Genomic DNA, 12,213 nt, shown 5'->3' with positions numbered 1-12,213 from the left:
AGACGCCATTCAGCACTGCCTTGCTGTGTCAATAAGCGTCCACTGGTGGTCTAAGGCCCAACAGACAGACACACTCCGCGCCAGTGAATGGTGCAGTGATTGCCGACTGGCATTGTGTTTTGTTTTCAGACTTCGGCATCGGCTTTAATTCGTTTCTTTTCTGATGGGCCCGTACAACCTGTGGAAGATTCACTTGGCAATTGGCATGCACCTATAGACATATGCGGACTGTGGAGTAGAGTACGTGCACTGGCTGATCAGGGGGGGGGGGGCATTTGGATCTCCCTCGCAGCGTCCAAGCTAAATGAAAATTTGTCGTTTTCTAGAATCGAAAGATAACCAAACACTTGTGTTGGAAAAGTTTACTTTAATTAAACTGGAATCCAAATCCGAGAAGTTTTTGCCATTTGGAAAAAAATCCCACGCCAACCCACAAACAACGATCCACAACGACCGAAACCGCGTTTCTGGGTCTGCCCATGGGAAAGATTACCGGCTACGGTTATTTTGTCGCCCACGAGTTTCGCCAGCACGCGACTGTTTTTTCTTTGTTGGCGCATTTATGATTTAGATTTATCCGATGGTCATTAAGGTGGTTTGGGGTCAATAAAGGCAAAGTCAAGGTGGTATAAAACATTTCTCCCTATCAGTTATCACGTAATACGGGAAGTGCTCCAATCATTATCATTTTAAATGTTTTTCTTTTATTTTCAAAGACCGGCCGAGTGTAGCTAATATAATAGGTATGGAGCATTAAAACTTCAGTGAGGGAGTAGGGACGGTTTCGGGGGCGGAGCTTCCTATACCCTACCCTTGCCGATATCCCACAGCTGGTGGGGCGGCTGCCCCACCAACATGCCATTTCGCCCGAAAATAAGCGCTTTGCTCCACCAGTGTTAGCTTATTTGTAGGACTTTGTGGTTTTGCAACTCAATTTTTTTTTTCGCTTGGAGAAGTTTTGGAATGTGTGTATAATGCAAACGGCTGTCTCTGGAATGATATGAATTGTTTCAGCCTGGCATTTTATCAAACTTGACCCATGAAGTTGTAGGTTTGCAGACTTTTTGTCCCGCCAACCAACTTCCCTGGAAAAGCTCCCTGCTCCGGCCATGGGCGGTTTAGGTTTAATCCTGTTTGTTAGAGTTGGGAGTAACTTGAGACAAGATCATTGCAGGCAGATCTTTCGGATGGCGGTATAATAAGTAGTGATGTCAATTACGGAAATACCGATACCAAACCAAATACCAACCAAAACCGCGGGAAAATACCGAAACCAAACCAACTTTGGAAAATGAGGGAAATACCAACTTTTTACCGATTTCTTAGCCTCTTAAACATTAGTGAGGATTTATGATACCGACAAAATACCAAACACATTACGATTTAAATACCAAATACCAAGTTGGTATCGGTTTGGTATCGGTATACCAAAAAGTGGGTATCCGATTGACATCTCTAATAATTAGGTATGTCTAAGGACTTGGACTGATAGGACCGACGGTTGTCGCTTAGGTACTCCTCGACTGCTGGTCGGCGGCCGCTGGGCCCCGCCAGCCGACACCCCCCCCCCGTCCTCCCCCTCCCCCGCGGCGACCAGTCGGTCACGGCGTCCACCAATCAGCAGCCAGCTCAGCTGACGGATGCACAATCAGCTGACCGCAGCCCGCGTCGAAACCGCGCGCTCCACGTGTTTGTTTTTATTGTGTGAAGTCGCGTGCTGACTGCCGACAATTGTTATTTATTTTGGTGTTGCGAGTGATAGTGGGTGCGTGACGAGTGATGAGTGGGTCCGTGTCGGTCTTTGGTGATGACGGTTCATAGCCTGAGCTGTCGGTCTTCACATTCAGTGATGAGTGATGACAATGAGTGAACTCACTGATGAGTGAACTTCGGCGCCGTCGCCGAACGTCAGACCTTTCCAGGCTCAGCTTTCACGCTAAAGTCAAAGTAGAGCCGGGTCTGACCGGACAAGGCCAGACATTTCTGTCTGGCTGGACAAGATCAGACGTGTCTGACCAAGAAGTCGCGAGAAGCCACCACCTCAGAGGTCCCCGCCACCATCATCGGACTCTTCACCGGTAACGTACCGCGAGGGGTGGGGAGATGGGTATTTTGTTATAGCGTGTATTTATTCAGGCAGACAACCCTCGTATATACCTTGGGGACATTGTGCCGGCAGGTATATACCTCGTACAGGGTGCGGAAAAAGTTCTGTCATATCTCCTCATTTCCACAAACAAATGCAACCTGAGCAGCTATATTTAATAAAACCACCAAACACTGGTTTGCCACATCTTACCACATGTTTTCACTCCCCCCTCACTCAATATAACCCCCCTCAGCGGTGATGACCTTCTCCACACAGGGGTGAAAAGACTGGCATGTCTTGAAGATGTAGGCGGGGTCCATCGCCTCCCACGTCTTCACGATGTGCGCCTTGAGAGCCTCCACATCAGTCCCACGCACAAGGGGGAAAAGCTCAAATTATTGAGCGCTCAAAATATTGAGCGTGTGACGTCAGAGGCTCCCATAGGCGTAATGCTGAGGGCTCAAAAAATTGAGCCGTTTCAGGAACACGTTTTGCAAAAGCAACTCGCAACACCTAGGGAGAAATGGCAACACCCTAGGAGAATCACGAATGATGCAAAACAGATTAGGCTTTCATATTTTTCACTGCTCAAGCTTCAATGATTGGGGGAACACCAATTTATAGGTCGAAATCTTACGGCATACCAGGATGACTTAAAAACAGGCCAATATTTATGTCGAAATAAAAGTTATTTTTTGTCCATTCACGTTTTTTACTAGGGTTCTGTTGGAAAGAGCATTTTTCATACTACCCAAAATGATTGCGATTCAATTTCACATTACCCATATCGGAGAATATTTTTCATTTGGCGGCGCCGTTTGTTTATTTCGTCGCGACGTCTCCGGTCGCGTGGTTGTCGTCGTCATTGTGTTGAGGGTAAGTTTTTATCGTTTTAGTTGTACTTAGATGTTAAAAGGTACACTGAAAAGTTTGAATATGCTGTGATTTTAAATTTGGAAACACGTAAACGTCAATCAATTCACGTTTTCCTCGATTTGCGTGCAGATAAGTAACTGTCGACGAAAGTGGCGCCATCCGATATGATGTTTTGAAGGAAGGAGACACAACATATTTACGTGAAAATTTTTGTTTTTTAGTGGTCTAAGTGCTTCAAAGAGGCTGTGAATGTTTTCTTCACACAATTTTTCATTAGTTATGATGAGGTAAAAGGTAGTTTCAGTCTTAACTTTCATATAATTGACATTAAAACATATGATAGTCCACTGCTATCAGTGATTGAGTACCTTGATATTTGGCATTTCTTATTAATTTGAATGTATTCTCTATCCATATGTCCTGATAGTAAGTGACAATACTCTGCCAATATGTTTCCATAGTTTTCACATTCATTTTCCAGTCCTTTACATAACATCACAATTTATAATCAACAAAACTCAACTCCTTCATTACTTCACAACACTGACAGCATGACAGACTGACAGTCAACTATTGTGTGGGTGAATGCTGAAACAGGATATCCACTTTGCTGACTGGCTCGCTCATATGAAATAAGATAAAAATGATCCTTTATATCATTTCCATCTGGAGGATCGGAGTCAACGGAAAAGGAAGGCCACTTTCAAGCCTCAAGGTCTAGGCCGCCAGACGCCAGTCGGCAGTCACCACCAAATTTATAATTGATTAATTCATTATTATACTTTGAGACCCTTAGGTTACTGGATCAGCATCACATTTTCAGTTTCAATATAGTAAAGGTTTTTATTTGTATGATGTGAAATATTTTCCTGAATCAGAATTTAATTATCCCTAGGTACCTGGTAGAGGTTTTGGATTTAATGCTCATTATTGATGTGCAGTCAGGATTTTTTGACAGGTCCAGATAGGGAATCCTGAGCAATTTTATAGTAAAGTGGTCTCCTTATAATCACCACACATTTTATCAAAAGCATTTGCAGAATTCATTCAATGAAGAATTTTATCAATGTTGCACCCATTTCTTAGACAACATAGGCTGCATCTTTTTTTAGTTCCTGTTGTATGACATATTTTCCGTTTTGTTCCACTGCATAAAGAAAAAAATCGTTTGAGATCACCAAACAGCTTTTCTTTTTCTGGCAGGTCTGCACAACCAAGCGGTCGCTGGCGAGGACGTCGGCCGTCTCTGTGGGTAAGGTCATCTGCTCAGCCTTTGTGGAGATCAGCAAGACGTCACTAAGATGAAGACTTCGCTGGAGCAGAAGCCGCTGACCCGTGTCCGATCGGGCAGGTCATGCTCGACGGCACGAGCCACAACTCGAACGACTCGGTGACATCAACAACATGGTGGAGCAGGTGAATGAGTTTGGCGACGTGTTGTGCGACTGCAAGAAGGGTTGTCTGCATGTTCTGGCCGGCGGAGCGGCGACGCTGCGCAGTCTGTGCTGGCGGTGAGCAGCTGGCCGTGGTGACCGCGCGCGCCCACATGCGCCGACAACCTGTGCGGCTTCGGCGGCCCGGGACAGCCCGATGCCGCCCACTATGCGACGCCGACCGCGCACTGTCCGCACGGCCACATGGAGGTGTGCCCGCGCCTTTTGCCCGCACGCCGCTACCTCGCAGCTGGTCTGCAACCACGCCGTCGCCGCCTGTAGCCCGATAACAAAACGGCTGTCTGATAATGCCGCGTGTTCTTTGTGATGTTGCTACTGTGATCGTTGCTACTGCTGGTCTGAGACTCGATATTTCCATTCGTCTTTTACATGTTAAGGATTTGATAATGATAAGCTTAGTCCGAGCTTAGGTCGTTTATATCATTTGTTATATGGCATATTTTGGATCAAAGCAGTACGACACTGCCTCCTGCTTTTGTGATGTATGCTGGCAAGACGCAGGTTCCGGTCGCAGGTCACCCGGACCCGGTTCCAATGTGGTCGGGCTGGCATGCGATAATGTGATGTTGTTTTGCTCGTCTCTGTGTTCCACACTTGATGATGTTTGTGAATCTAACCCACATTGTATAGTATATTTGTTTGTTTGCGGCCGATGGCCTTGTAAGTTGTAACCGTGGCAATACAGTTTTCCTGCTATAATTCTCCAATATTCAAGGGTGGGTGGATATCTCTGTATTCACGTATTCCCTTCTCCCAGTACAGTCAGAGAATATCAATTACAGTATTCATACGGATTATTCAAGCCTTATATAATTATTTGAGGTGTGCCGAATCCGAAAGACCGATAAAACTACTAGCGGAAAATGTGACATGATGCCATGGGTTTGTGAAAAGTTTAGGTACCACGTAGCATTCAACTTCCTGCATTTCTGTTTCAACTCAGTTTAACGTATTTCAACGAACAAACATAAAAAATGGCAGCCAGTACCGGCTTCACCTGTCACGGAGAACGCTCAAAAAATTGAGTGTAGATGCTGGCCGGCACTCAATTTTTTGAGCGCCAGCTGACTGACGTCTGTCGTGGCGCTCAATTTATTGAGTATCGCGGTCCCGAACGACAAGTGGCGCTCAAAAAGTTGAGCGTCTGTAGGGCATTTTCTTTCCAAAAACACCGATATAAATTGTCACGGCGAGTGTTCGAGAAGAAACCTTGTTGCTCTCTCTTGCCATTGATACCTTATTTGGATACGATATTTGCCGTAGTGTGACGCTAAAGGCATTGTAAAATACCATCGTTTCGCCTATTCCTTCATAATGGGGCCCGCTCAATTTTTTGAGCGCTCAATTTTTTGAGCTTTTCCCCCTTGTGCGTGGGACTGACATTGGGATGGGATACTCCCTGGACCTCCTCCTGCAATACGCTCCAGATGCCGTAGTCAAGGGAGTTCAGGTCGGGTGACTGAGGAGGCCACATCTCCGTGCGCCAGAAATGGGCCTCCCCTCGAGCTCTTCCGTCAGCTTCTGCTGGGTGGAACTTGCAGTGTGCGCGGGCGCTCCGTCCTGCTGGAGCACAAAATTGCCGAGTGGATAGGTCTTCAGGATCCATGGAATGACGTCATTGTTCAGCAGACGTTCGTACACCACCCTCTTCACCTTCTCATTGGCATCAATGAAGAGCATCGGGCACTTCTTGCCGTCCGAACCCACCACGCCGAGCACCATCACTTTCTGTGGATGTTTATTCACCGGATTGAATCGAACCATCGGATCGACAGTCTCCCCCTTGGTCTCCTCTGCTCGTATTTTGGCTTTAATGCGCATGACTGTTCGCCAGGTGGCTCCACATTTTGCCGTAACCTGCTTATCGGTCATGCCCGATTTGGCCGCCGCGCGCAGGCACCCAGCGACGAGGCGTCGTTTAGCCTGCCTTTTCACGACTGACCGTGAACAGCTGGTAGTTTCTGCCCTCCGGCCAGGTGGCTAGGTCACCGAAGGTCACGCCTGCGGCTATTCGCTGCCCAGAACTCAACCGCAGCGCTCGTAGGCGAGATTAGCATGCATATGACAGAACTTTTTCCGCACCCTGTATATCAATATACCTACTTGCCGGCACATCGGCGAACAGTTGTCAGTCCCCTGTCCCCACGACGCACAATGGAGGACAGAGGCGAGTAGATAGATCACTGTCCCGATGACACACAGACACAGTTCTCATGTCACGCGAAGTGAAAGGGGAGATGGGATTGGCTGCTGTTTGGATTTTGATTACGCCCCACCGGGATACGTCATACGTGGGTGGATCCAGATATGGGATTTGACTTTGGACGCTGCGAAGTCGGGACTGGGGAGTGAGAGGTAGACGGGCACAGCACAGCCCTCAATTCTCAGAAGCGTTAACCCTCCCCGTGCCTCTGAGCGCTTTTAGACTTCGTTTTTTGTTTCGCGAATTTATGAGCCGCGGTTTTTGGCACACCTTGTGATGCGTTTTTTCCTACACATGTGACAATTTCAGGTTCAGATCGTTAACCCGCGCATGACTGGGGGGGGGGGGGGGGGGGGCTCTACAGAGCCCCCTCCCGTTTTTCAGCAATATTCTCTAAACCATTTGACGGATCAACACGAAACTTGCGGTACCCTCAGAGGCATCAATTTGACACGTTGTGTCAAAATTTCAACTTTCTAGCTACCATAGTTTAGCCGGAAATGACGTCAGATTGACGTCATGTCGGCCGATTTTCATGCAAAATACTGAATTACGGCAAATGCTCTCAAGAGCTCAGTTTTAAAGCTTGATCCATTTTCTTTGCATGAGTGGACTACAAATACACGTAGCTATCAAACTGCTATCTCGAATTTTCGAAATTTTGAAAATTTTGAAAAACATGTGAAAAACATGTACATACAATTACAAAAAACATATTTTATTTTTTTCAATTTTTTTTTGACTTTTCGCAAAAACCGGAATATATGTGATAGAACACACACTGATGAACTACCTTTGCAAGTTTTAGCCCAATGTCTTCAAAAATAGCCAAGCTATTCGCACTATTGTCAAAATTTTACAATTTTATGTTTTTTTTTTTTTCAAATCCATTTTTCAGTACGTTTTTGACGTTGTACAGCAATATGAATGGCACCATCGTGTTCCTGAGCTCAAACTGCATCTGATAGGCACCTTTTTTGTTGAAAAAAATTCATTTTCAAAATTTGACCTTTTCTGACCTGAAAGTGACCTGACCTCCGGTAAATTCAGCTGACAATAACCTCAAATGACACAGACGACACTATTTTCGAAATCTACGAGTAAAATGGACCATAAAACATGCGTCACGTGACCGATACATGATATACAATTTTCGTGACCTAGGATGACCTGGCCTTGACCTTAAAAATTCGAAGTAAAAGTTCGGTACCCTCAGGGTATCTAAGGCATCCGTCAAGGAGTGCGTAAACCAAAAATGAGCCTGATAGGACCGGCCAGAGGTGAATAAAACTCAAAAGCTGTCACCTACGCGATGTCTAGCTGTCACGATTTTTTTACAAGTCATCTTGAAACAGTATACCTTTTTTACGTTTTCTCATCACCTTTGAAGGCCAAATTTCGGCCTCTGGGCATTACAACGCATCACCACATTTCAGTGACACAACAACAAAAAATCAATCACTTTCTTCCAACTTACCTAAAGGTCTGATCGACTTTCTAGCTCCTCCTGGTTCCTGGCTTCCAGATCCAGTTCAATCAGAACTCACGAAAGGATTGTCACTTGTCAGTTTTGTCACTGATTCACTTGCCTTTGCTTCAGTAGTCAGAACCAATTATCAACGCTCCTACAAAGTTTCTGGGACCGATGGTCATGGACCTCACCCCAGTTGTGGCCCAGATGTGACGTCCCCCGTCCCAGTCGTCCGGTCCTCCCCTACTCCAGCGGCGGCCAAGGCCGCGCCGGTCCCCGCCACCGCTCAACCGGCGACGAGCGGGGACGAGCTGTCGCGCTGTCGCCGTTTTTCCTGCGTTGTCTATGGCGATTCACAACGCACCGGCTGTCGCACCGGCGGGATTTTTCAGCCCCAGCTGTCTACAAAGAGATGACGCTCAGGGCGTATTATAAGGGATTTTCACTGGGTCGGCAATCACAATTAGGGGCGGCATTTTGCACTCATAGGGGCGGCACTTGGCATCTGAGGGGGGCGGCATACCTACTGATATTTAATGACCAAATAAGACATGTTCGACGGTTCTTTTATAACTCTTTCTAAGTAATGATTTCAGATTCAACCTAAGCTCAGCGGTATTACGGTCATTTTTCCGGGATATATTATTTCTCTCATCATAATGCGATAAATGAACTATAATTTGACTTAACAAAAAATAATTTTAAAATTTTAACTTTTTTAATTTTTGTGAGGTCAAGTTCATGACCTCACCAGAAATAAAACATGTTGCATACCAGTCGATCCGTATCGTCAAGCTTAACCCGCGCGGGGCTGGGGTCTCCAGCCGAACGCGCGGGGCTGGGGGGGGTAAATTTTACCCCCCCCCCTGTTATCTCCCGAACTAATGGTCCGATTTGGAAAATTCAAACGCCAATCGAAAGCTCTCATCACGAACTACTAAAAACATGTACTTAATTTAAAGTTTGAGGTCAAGGTCAAGGTCAGGTCAAGGGTACAAATTGCAAGTTTCTACAGTATCGGCCTTGCACCGTAGTTGCCGAAGAATGGAGTCATGGACTGAGACTGATCGCCCAAAACGTGTTCTTAGGCTACCAAGACAATATTCGTTGCATACAATATCATTCAGAGGTCAAGGTCAAGGTCAGGTCAGGTCAGGTCAGGTCACCAAAAAACAAAATATAGAAAAGGGCATGTGCGACACATGTTTTATGGGTCATTTTACTCAAAGAATTCAATAGGCACACTCAATAAGTGATATGGACCACCTCTGGATGAATTTCAGGTCGAGGTCAGCAGGGTTGTGCTCGACTCAAAAAAAATTTGCCGACTCGACTCATCATTCAACTTCAGAATGCCCTGACTCAACTCTGACTCAAACAAGGAGCTGATTTTTTCCCTTGACTCGACTCATGACTCAAGCGGCTCAATGAAAATATGAGTTGACTCAAACTTGACTCAAATTTTTGTTGAGTCAAGTGTGCTGACTCAAAATTGACTCAGATAAAAAAGTTGTTGAGCGGGGGGGGGGGGGGTGAAAAAATCCGGCAGCAGGGCCAGGCCTAAGTTGTTAAGTGGGGAGAATCAAAAACTTATACTATATATTGTTTCTAGAAAGTTGAGTCAGCTGACTCATGTTCCTAAATGTTTTTGACTCAACTCAATGTCAAAAGCTATTTTACTGACTCAACTCTGACTAAACTCAACACCTTAATATTTTGGTCCGACTCAACTCTGACTCAACTCAACAGCTCAACATTTTATCTGACTCGACTCAAATCTGACTCATTTGAGTCAGAGTTGAGTCAAATTTCTGACTCGACTCATGAGTCAAGCACAACCCTGGAGGTCAGGTCAAGGTCAGGTCAAGTGAGGCCAAATTTTGAAGTTGGTTGTTAAGGCCTAAAAAGGTGTCTATCTGACGCAGTTTTTCATGGCGAATCGAATGGTGCTATTTTTGTTTCCGTACGAGGTCTAGAACTTCCAAAAAAGTCATTTTTCAAAAATTTTGTGTGTCGTGACGTCATAACATTTTGAATAACTCCCACATTTTTGAACCGATTCTTCTAAAATTTGGTATGTAGGTGCACATAGACCACTTCTCTGACATATCTTCCGGTTTTTTTCGATAGACTTAAAATTTTGGATTTTATAATGATTTTCCCAAAAAGTCAGTTTTTTTTTAAAATGTAGGCCAAAATCCAAAATTTTCAAAAATCCGAGATAGCCATTTGATAGATAAAGTAAAATTACGTATAACCTTTTTTGTTAGGTCTTGATTCCTTTAAAAATGAAGATGTTAGCGGCGTTTGAACTTTTGCCGTTTTTGAGGCGAAAATGGCGAACATGACGTCACTAAAACGTCAATTTCTCAAAAAATTTCCGACGGATTTCACTCAAATTTTCAGGGAACGTGTCAAATTGATGTAAGAAAAGGTACTGAAAGTTTGGCGGCGCTGCGCGCCGCCGTTTTTGAGATATCGCAAAAATTCGCGAGGGGGGGGGGGGGGGGTAAAATTTACCCCCCCCCCCAGCCCCGCGCGGGTTAAAACATTCACGGTGTTTTATGGCTCTATCTAGAACCAGTAGCGGCGGAACACCCTCAATTAACCCGCGCACCGACGGGGGGGGGCGGATATCCGCCCCCCCCCCCCTGAGGTTTTTCGCGAATAGCGGGAAAACCGCGGCGCGCGCGTAGCGCCGGTATGACTATTCCCTCATCAATTTTACATATGGTGTGCAAGTTTGAACCTCCTACCTTTCAAGGTCAGGTCACCAGGTCACTTTGAATGACCCAACCTCAAGTCACTTTTTTGCAACTTTGTCACCGTGCCAGGGCTACAGTAGATGTCGGAGGCCTTTGAAAGTCGCAGGATGTTATTAGATCATTAGTAGCTACAATTTGTATATCTCGGAATTTTGATATCGGTGACCTAAGGTCAGGTCAATTTCGCGACCTCCCCATTATAAGTCAATGGGGGAAAAATCAACTCCCTGTTTTTACCACTAAAACGGGTCGGAATGGCCCCATATACTATACATGACTTCATATACGATCAACCTTCACTACCTTGAGGTCTGTTTTGCTGTTGGGCAGCTGTGAGGTCATGTGACGTCATCAAAGGTCACCAAAGGTTTTTGGCCAATAACTCCGTACAGGAACAAGATACAGACGCGTGGATGGTCTCATTGTGTTCAGCTCGTCAAGACGCATCGAATGATATACATGATGACCTCGAGGTCACGTGACCTGAGGTCGACCTTTGACCTTGACCTTTCGAGGTCAACATATATATCATTCGATGCGGATTGACGAGAGGATTACGATGATGCCCTTAGTTTGTTCCTATCTTGATTAATTCGAAAGTTATTCGAGAAAAACTCTCTCCATATCTAGCGTCGCCAATTTGACTTTTTCGACCCCTGTGACGTCATCTTTGACCTGACCTGAAAATGACCTTAGTAAAAATTATAGATCTTGACCGTGCGTATCCGATGCCGTTTACCGCTTGTCGCTATCTTGCTTCGTTCTCGAGATCTCAGGGGGGGCGGTCATCCGCCCCCCCCCCCCGTCGGTGCGAAGTTGGCGCAGACCCCCGTCGGTGCGCGGGTTAAGGGGGGGGGGGGGCACTGCCGACTTTAGGTCCCATTCTTTCCATGCAACGCCCATAGGGCTAATGTTAAAATGCCAAAATCAAAAGGGGGCACGGTGCCCCGGTGCCCTCCCCGTTCCGCCGCCTATGTCTAGAACAGTGCAGTGGTCGGCAGGTCGCACGAGTGGTGCCCACTTTATGGGCGCTGGACGGGGCCATTACCCCCACTTGTCATACCCAACTGCTTACACAGCAAGGGTCGCTGATATTCGGCCATATCCTTTGACGCCTCTATTTTTCTGCATAGGTATAAATAAAATGCAACACAATTAACTCTCTTTTTATGGAGAGGGAGAGTGGGTGGAGTAAGGATGAACTCATACATTTTTTATTTATTAGTTACTCGCATAATGAACAGCGTATTGCAACGATACGTTCATTCCCCCCCCCAAGTTAATGAATGTTATACCTACCTACTCAAACATTTTCGTGACCCCAGTGACATTGTCATTGAGTTTTTGAAATTTGA

This window comes from Amphibalanus amphitrite, unplaced genomic scaffold (genome assembly GCF_019059575.1).
Source record: "Amphibalanus amphitrite isolate SeventyFive unplaced genomic scaffold, NRLGWU_Aamphi_draft 000093F_arrow, whole genome shotgun sequence".
Lineage (NCBI taxonomy): Eukaryota > Metazoa > Arthropoda > Thecostraca > Balanomorpha > Balanidae > Amphibalanus > Amphibalanus amphitrite.
Note: the sequence above shows the minus strand (reverse complement) of the source record.